An 8,539-nucleotide genomic window follows, 5' to 3' on the forward strand; every position below is an offset into this window, starting at 1 on the left:
GATCGTGTACTTAAACACCTCGCTCGTCTCGGTCTTCAGGTCAACTTGGGAAAGAGTAAACTTTGCCCCGTGCAGAGGATCTCTTTTCTCGGAATGTAACGGGATTTGGTCGATTTAACAACACGTCTCATAGAAGCGCGTGTTCAGTCAATTCTGGCTTGCCTCAACATTTAAAGGCAGGGTTGCGGTTCCACTGAAATAATTTTAGAAACTTCTGGGGCATATGGCAGCAGCTGCGGCCGTGACACCGCTCGGGCTGCTCCATATGAGACCGCTTCAGTGTTGGCTTTATGACCGAGTCCCGAGGAGAGCGTGGCTCACCGGCTTTGATAATTACATCAAGATGCTGTCACACTTTCACCCTGTTGTCAGACCCAGCGTTTCTCAGGGTGCGGATGCCACTGAGATAGGTCTTCAGGCATGCTATTGTTGGCAAAGATGCCTCTACCACGGGGTGGGGAGCCACGTACGGCGGGCTCTTCGCTTCGGGGTCTGGTCGACATTCCAGCGACATTAGCATAAATTGCCTCGAGCTGTGCACTGTATATCTTGCGCTCGTCTGTTTCATCAACGTGATTCGATGCTTAAGATGTAGTGCGCACCGACAACACTGCGGCTGTAGCGTATAGCCAAGGCGGTCTGCGCTCTCGTCACCTGTCGCATCTCGCCCGTCTCACCTCTACTGGAGTCAGCAGTATCTGAGTTCTTCGTGCCATTCACATTTCGGGGTCGCTGAACACAGCGGCAGACGCGTCAGCGGGCCCTGGCGAGTGGCGACTCCCCCCGGCGGTTCAGCTGATTTGGAAATGTTTCGGCAGAGCAGTTAGATCTGTTTGCTGTTTCAGAGACAACCCATTGTCGCCTGTTTTATTCATTATCCGTGGGAACACTCGGCGTGAATGCACTGGCACACAGCTGGCCTCGGGGTTTTTCCCCCCAGTAAGCTTTATTGCGCAGACACTGTGCAAGTCAGGGAGGACGAGGAGCGCATTCTATTAGTTGCGCCGTATCGGACAACTAGGAATTGGTTTTACAGAGTTCACTCTCCTCGCGTCAGTCCTCCCTGGCTGATTCCCTGGCACATTATGGCACTCGCGCCCCGATCTGTGGAACCCCCATGTGTGGTCTCTGGATGGGGCGCGGAGGTTTTAGGTGATTTACCACACTCGGTATCTAACACCATCTCTGCAGCGCGAGCGCCGTCTACGAGACAGGCGTACTCGCTAAAATGGAATCTGTTCGTTGATTGGTGTGCTTCTCACGAAAAGACATCCGAGAATGCTCGATCAGACTCGTGCTTATTTATCTCCTTTGCTTGGACAGAAGGCTGTCTCCCTATATCATTAAAATAGATATCACTGCGATATCCGCGCACCACGCTCTGATAAACAGTAGGACAGTGGGTCAGCACGACCTGGTTGTTAAGTTTTTGAGAGGCGCACGAAGGCTGCATCCTTCTCATCCTCCCTCTATTCCTCCTTGGGACCTGTCCGTGGTGCTGAAAGCTTACAGGACATCCACTTTGAGCCTCTGCAATCTGTGAGTGTAAAGTTTCTAACTTTCAAAATTTTAACACTCCTTGCTTTGGCTTCGATAAAAAGGATAGGGGATCTTCATGCATTTTCGGTCAACAATTCGTGCCTACAGTTCGGGCCCGCTAAATCCATTTTAATATTGAGACCCCGGCCCGGCTACGTGCCCAAAATTCCCACTACTCCATTCAGAGACCAAGTGGTGAACTTGCAAGCGCTGCCCCCGGAGGAGGCAGACCCAGCCGTGGCTTTTTTATGTCCGGTGCGTTCGCTACGTGTGTATGTAACTCGGACGCAAAGCTTTAGAACCTCAGAACAGCTCTTTGTTTGTTACGGTGGTCAGCAGAAGGGGAATGCTGTCACCAAGCAGAGGATGTCCCATTGGATTGTGGACACTATTACCCTTGCGTATGAAAAGCAGGGTATTTCTTGCCCGTTTAATCTGCGTGCACATTCTACGAGAAGTGTAGCATCATCTTGGGCATTGGCTCGTGGTTCCTCTCTAACAGACATCTACAGAGCTGCTGGCTGGGCGACACCTAATACATTCACTAGATTTTACAGTGTTCGTGTTGAGCCGGTATCCTCTCGAGTTCTCTAGTCAGATCAGTGAGAACATCGAGGAACGGCTCCTGTGTCGGCTTGGAGCCTTTCTTTTTGGTGCTGCACAACCGCTCCAGTATGGAAGGCAGTTAAGGCAAAAACGTTACAAAAAACTGTTTTTTGTCTCCTCCACCGCTTGGTGGCCGATGTTGCGGAGCATCGGCTGTCAGCCTCTCACTAGATGTACCCTTGACAATCTGGGTGAGGCTAGCGCCCACATTGCGCCCCCTAGTGGTTTCTTTGTGAGTATTTCCGTGGAAAGTTTCTGATTTACCACGTTTCCCTTAACGGAGTTCGTTCCGCGCCTCTCTAGTGTTGCTAAGAGAGTGTATTTTTTAGACCTTGTGTCTTTTTATCCATCACCTTAGTGGTAGACCCCTAGAGGGTTTTCTTTCCGCAGCGATCTTAGTCCCGCCTGACGAGTTTGCTTCCCAGTTCGCCTAGTCACTATCGTGGGTTAAGGAACAAGTAGTGACCGGCCTCTGCTTCAACCCCTTTTCCGTTCCCTAAAAGAGGAGAGTCGGAGGGTTAACGCAGGCACTGGAAGAGTCAGCTTCAGTGGCGCTTTGGGAGGGATTCCCAATTCGTCGGTCACGACGTGACGTTGTAGTGACCGACTGAAAGGGAACGTCTCGGTTACATATGTAACCCTCGTTCCCTGAAGGAACGTCCCGTCGCCACAGTTTGCTGTTCCACTGCTGATATCGGACGGACCCTTTCCTTCTGTCCAGCTTTCTCAGCAAAAAATAGCTGATTTATAAACTGCACCTGCCGCTCATTAAATACCTGTGCGGCGGGGCGGCGCCGGCAGATGCAATTATCTGCATGCCAAGTTCATTGGCGTTTTAAAGGTTTCTCGAAGCAGATAGGTCACCCGCGAAGCGGTTCCCAATTCGTCGGTCACGACGTGACGTCTCCGTTCCCTTCCTTCAGGGAACGAGGGTTACATATGTAACCGAGACGTTTTTTCTGTATTGTGTTGTTTTCAGATTTGTCTTTGTTTTTTCTGTATTGTGTCGTTTTCAAATTTGTCTTAGTTTTTTCTGTATTGGGTTGTTTAAAGATTTGTCTTTGTTTTCTCTGTATTGAGTTGTTTTCAAATTTGTCTTTGTATTTTCTGTATTGTGTTGTTTTCAAATTTGTCGTTGTTTTTTCTGTATTGTGTCGTTTTTAGATTTGTCGTTGTTTTTTCTGTATTGGGTTGTTTTTAGATTTGTCTTTGTTTTTGCTGAATTGTGTCGTTTTCAGATTTGTCTTTGTTTTTCTATATTGTGTTGTTTTCAGATTTTTCGTTGTTTTTTCTCTATTGCACCGATTTCAGATTTTTCGTTGTTTTTCTGTATTGCATAAATGTAAAATTTTTTGTTGTTTTTTCGTTTTGCGTTGTTTTCAGATTTTTCGTAGGTTTTTTTCTATTGCGTCGTTTTTATATTTTTTGTTGTTTTTTCTATATTGTGTTGTTTTCAGATTGTCTTTGTTTTTCTGTGTTGGGTTGTTTAAAGATTTGTCTTTGTTTTTCTGTATTGTGTTGTTTTCAGATTTGTCTTTGTTTTTTCTGTATTGTTTTGTTTTCAGATTTGTCTTTGTTTTTTCTATATTGTGTTGTTTTTAGATTTTTTTATTGTTTTTGTGTCTTGTGTTGTTTTCAGATTTGTTTTTGTTTTTTTCTATTGTGTCGTTTTCAGATTTGTCTTTGTTTTTTCTGTATTGTTTTGTTTTCAGATTGTCTTTGTTTTTTCTGTATTGGGTTGTTTAAAGATTTGTCTTTGTTTTTTCTGTATTGTTTTGTTTTCATATTTGTCTTTGTTTTTTCTATATTGTGTTGTTTTTAGATTTTTTTATTGTTTTTGTGTCTTGTGTTGTTTTCAGATTTGTTTTTGTTTTTTTCTATTGTGTTGTTTTCAGATTTGTTTTTGTTTTTTTCTATTGTGTCGTTTTTAGATTTGTCTTTGTTTTTTCTGTATTGGGTTGTTTTCAGATTTGTCTTTGTTTTTTCTGTATTGTCATTTTCATATTGGTTTTGTTTTTTCTGTATTGTTTTGTTTTCATATTTGTCTTTGTTTTTTCTATATTGTGTTGTTTTTAGATTTTTTTATTGTTTTTGTGTCTTGTGTTGTTTTCAGATTTGTTTTTGTTTTTTTCTATTGTGTCGTTTTCAGATTTGTCTTTGTTTTTTCTGTATTGTTTTGTTTTCAGATTGTCTTTGTTTTTTCTATATTGGGTTGTTTTCATATTTGTCTTTGTTTTTTCTATATTGTGTTGTTTTTAGATTTTTTTATTGTTTTTGTGTCTTGTGTTGTTTTCAGATTTGTTTTTGTTTTTTTCTATTGTGTTGTTTTCAGATTTGTTTTTGTTTTTTTCTATTGTGTCGTTTTAAGATTTGTCTTTGTTTTTTCTGTATTGTTTTGTTTTCAAATTTGTCTTTGTTTTTTCTGTATTGTCATTTTCATATTTGTTTTGTTTTTTCTGTATTGTTTTGTTTTCATATTTGTCTTTGTTTTTCTGTATAGTTTTTTATTTTTATTTTAATATATTGTGTAGAGTTTTTGCTTTAATAAAAAAAAAGTTGTCCTCCGAAGAGGGGTGGTGGTGGCGGGCCAAAAAAACGACTGTATTGTATTGTTTTCATCTTTGTCTTTGTTTTTCTGTATCGTGTTGTTTTCAGATTTGTCTTTGTTTTTTCTCTATTGTGTCGTTTTCGAATTTGTCTTTGTTTTTTTCTGTATTGTGTTGTTTTCAGGTTTGTTTTTGTTTTTTCTGTATTGGGTTGTTTTCAGGTTTGTTTTTGTTTTTTCTGTATTGTGATGTTGTCAGATTTGTCTTTGTTTTTCTGTATTGTGTTGTTTTCAGGTTTGTTTTTGTTTTTTCTGTATTGTGTTGTTTTCAGGATTGTTTTGTTTTCAGATTTGTTGTTGTTGTTTCTGTCATGTTTTGGTTTTCGCTGTATTGTTTGTTTGTATGCTGTAAATGTCGGGCGAGTTTTTGTTTTAGTGTTTGAAGAGTTTTAGGGTTTGGTTTCCCTTCAATGCTGTCAGCTCTATTAGTTGTTCATCATCTACCGACACACATCACAACTGTTGCTGTCTGGATGTTTTGAGGGATTCAGTACTAAATCCAGATGATTTTTCATCGCTTCAGAGGTGGTAAGTGAGCAGTTTTTAAACATTTACAGTTTTGCTTAACTTTTCTTTCAGTTTTTCTACAGGTTAATTCATACAGATCTGAGAAATGCCAACAAACTCATTCATTTGAAATCCAACAGAAAACCAAAAATGTAAATGCTTTTTTTGTTGGTGTTTGTTGTGATCTGTGTGAATTAGGTTTATATTGTTGGTAATGCATGTGACATATGTTTTGTATGAAGCCTAATTTATTTATATACGTTTATATCAGTTTTTATATTTAAGTCTTTGTGGTGTTTGAGGAGTTTGCCAGAAACAATGAGTACGTTTACATGCACAGCATAAGCGGATAACTATCAAAAATCTGCTTTTCAGAGAAAACTGTTTTCATGCGTTTACATGCAAATCAATAAGCCGCCTATGCAGACAACTGCGTTTACATGGGACTTGCAGAATTATCAGTTTTCTCGCAGGCAGTGACGTCACCACCTATAGTACACAATAGTCGTTCAAAAAGTTGACGGCATACCTGTCTTAAGCTGTACTGTTGTATCTCTTCTCGTGTCTGCAGAACCTGTAAATGTAACATGAGCTGCTATTTTAACAGTTTCTCTGCCAACTGCTTTAGTCCAGCGGAGACTTTTGTGCGTTACTTTGCGCTCTTCCGCGTGTGACGTTTATCTTTCATACACGGAGACATGCGCACATGGACAACACCGTGACAAAAGCCAGTTCAGGTGTTTACATGCCACGCGAAATCGGCGTAATGAGCAAAAAACGACCTGTGCCGATTGGTTTTTGCTTACACCGTTTATGGGCTTTCCCCGATTAAAGAAAACCGATTTACGCGTTTACATGACCCCACATGTTATCAGTTTATTAAGCATAATCGGCGTAAGACTGTGCATGTAAACGCACTCAATGCTGCATTTCAAACCCACCCAGATATGAAGCATGTCTATGTTATTGTAAAATTGTAGTATGTGCTTTTATATTAATATTTTTTATCTATCCAATTTCAGTTTGCTATGGAAATGTATAACTATTACAAAGTTTTATTTAATTTAAAGTACACGTTGATTACATTTTTCAGAGCATCATCTTGAAAAATGAAAATCCATTGTCAATCATATCCAGGACATCCATGAGTATGATGAAGTAGTCTCAATATGCCTGCATCCACCTCATGTTGGCGACCAAGGCAGTGGCTTTGGTAATGAAAACCTTTGGCATTTAGAGCGTATTATTACTCTTTTTTTTTTGTGAAACATTTATACCAGACCTTTATCAATATCATTTATATGTTGTTTTCATCTTTGATTAGACTGCAACATGTGAAAAACTCACTAAAGTCACCCAAATTGCTCAAGACTTGGAAACTAAAGTGATGAGTTAAAGACCTCAGGACTGGATCCACAGTCTGATCCTCAGGTTTAGACCAAACAGTGTGCAGGTATGTTAGCCATCGTGACTTTCACCTCGCTTTAATTTTTTACATTTAATTTGTTAATGCATTGCCTGAAATAATATTGCAATTTCTTCTACATTTAGGCCTGTGACTTGCCATGGACAAAAGGAGAAGAAATAAAGCCCACAAACCCAAACCCCCAAAATATAATTATTAAAGACAGACACAAAATATTTTACATGCAAAATAAAGAATTTTTGGTTGCACTTTATTTTACAGTACGTGTACTTACCTTGTACATATATGGTAAATAAGTTGTACTTACCGACAAATGTGTGTTACTTACTTTTAGGTATCTACATGGTAATTAATTGGTATCATTACTGTACTTACCAGTAGTACATACTTGGTAGTTATTATGTAACTCTAGGTAAGTACTTGGTAATAACATATACATACTTATAGTGTAGGTATACTGTAACTAACGAGAAACATTCTTGTACTTACAAATAAATGTACAATATAAGTATTTAGTATTTACAGGCAAGTTAGGGTAAATGTCAGGTATTTATAGAGTACATATATGATAACTAATATCAAACACTACTGTACTTGCAAATTGTATATACATGATAAGTGTGTGTACCTGTAGGCCAGTGTAAGTTAATGAAAGGCACATATGGTGTATGTATATTGTAACTAGCAAGAAACACTACTGTACTTACAAATTGTATATACACGATAAGTGTGTGGTACCTGCAGGCAAGTGTAAGTTATACTTATACCATACATATATGATAACTACAACAAACATTACTGATGTGCCATAAATACCTGTCATCATCCCTAACTTGCCTGTAAATACTAAATACTTATATTGTACATTTATTTGTAATTACAGTAATGTTTCTCGTTAGTTACAATATACCTACACTATAAGTATGTATATGTTATTACCCAGTACTTATCTAGAGTTACATAATAACTACCAAGAATGTACCACTGGTAAGTACAATAATGATACCAGTTAATTTCCATGTAGATACCTAAAAGTAAGTACCACACATTTGTTGGTAAGTACAACTTATTTACCATATATGTACAAGGTAAGTACACGTACTGTAAAATAAAGTGCTACCGAATTTTCTATACATTGACCTTCATTAAAGATATTCATTTAAACAATGAATAGACATTATATTTACAAATGACTAAACCAAATAGTGTGTTTGTGACATTTGAACATCTTGCCTTGTCTTGTCGTGTCTTGCTAATAAAATATTTGTATGTATTGTGATTTGTTTTTAATTTTTTTATATACATTTTATAGAAGCAATAAGCTTTCAGGTGTTCTAAATTCACTGTAAACCACAGCTTCTTAGTGCTTTTCCCCTGACAACTCAAAAAATTATGTTTAATAAACAAAATTTGGGGGAAAGACGTTTAAATAATCTTGTGAACCTGTGAATTATAAGGTTCTCCTGTCATGTCTGTTGTATTTCATTCCTGAGGTTAAAATAATGTAATAAAAATGACACAGCGTTTTTTACAAGTACCGGTTTATCCAGGGCCGGATTATCCATAGACGGGGTTGGGCAAGTGCCCTGGGGCACCAGCCAATAGGAGGGCACCAAGGGCTCAAGACTGCTCCAGTTTTTGAGACAACGCAAGCATTTTTAGAATTACTTGTGCATGAGCTGTCCGCAAATTTGGATTTTCTTTTAGTTGTTATTTCATTTTCAAAAGACGAGTAGATTAAATGTGCAGTGGTGGATTTAGGCATGGGAGAAATGGGCAGCTGCCAATGGTGCCATTTTTGGGGGAGGGGCAAAAACTGAATGTGCGACTCGGGGTTTAACAGCCCCCCATGAAGT

General features: G+C 38.9%; 1 long non-coding RNA gene across 1 annotated transcript; it reads left to right on the forward strand.

The window, feature by feature from the left end:
* Positions 1-4,556: 4,556 nt before the first annotated feature.
* LOC129429067 (uncharacterized) lies at positions 4,557-7,176 on the forward strand. Its single transcript, XR_012358403.1, has 4 exons — positions 4,557-5,278; positions 6,351-6,470; positions 6,582-6,710; positions 6,809-7,176. It is a non-coding gene; the product is annotated as an uncharacterized lncRNA (long non-coding RNA).
* The last annotated feature ends 1,363 nt before the right edge of the window (positions 7,177-8,539 follow it).

The sequence above is a fragment of the Misgurnus anguillicaudatus genome, chromosome 18 (genome assembly GCF_027580225.2).
Source record: "Misgurnus anguillicaudatus chromosome 18, ASM2758022v2, whole genome shotgun sequence".
Classification (NCBI taxonomy): domain Eukaryota; kingdom Metazoa; phylum Chordata; class Actinopteri; order Cypriniformes; family Cobitidae; genus Misgurnus; species Misgurnus anguillicaudatus.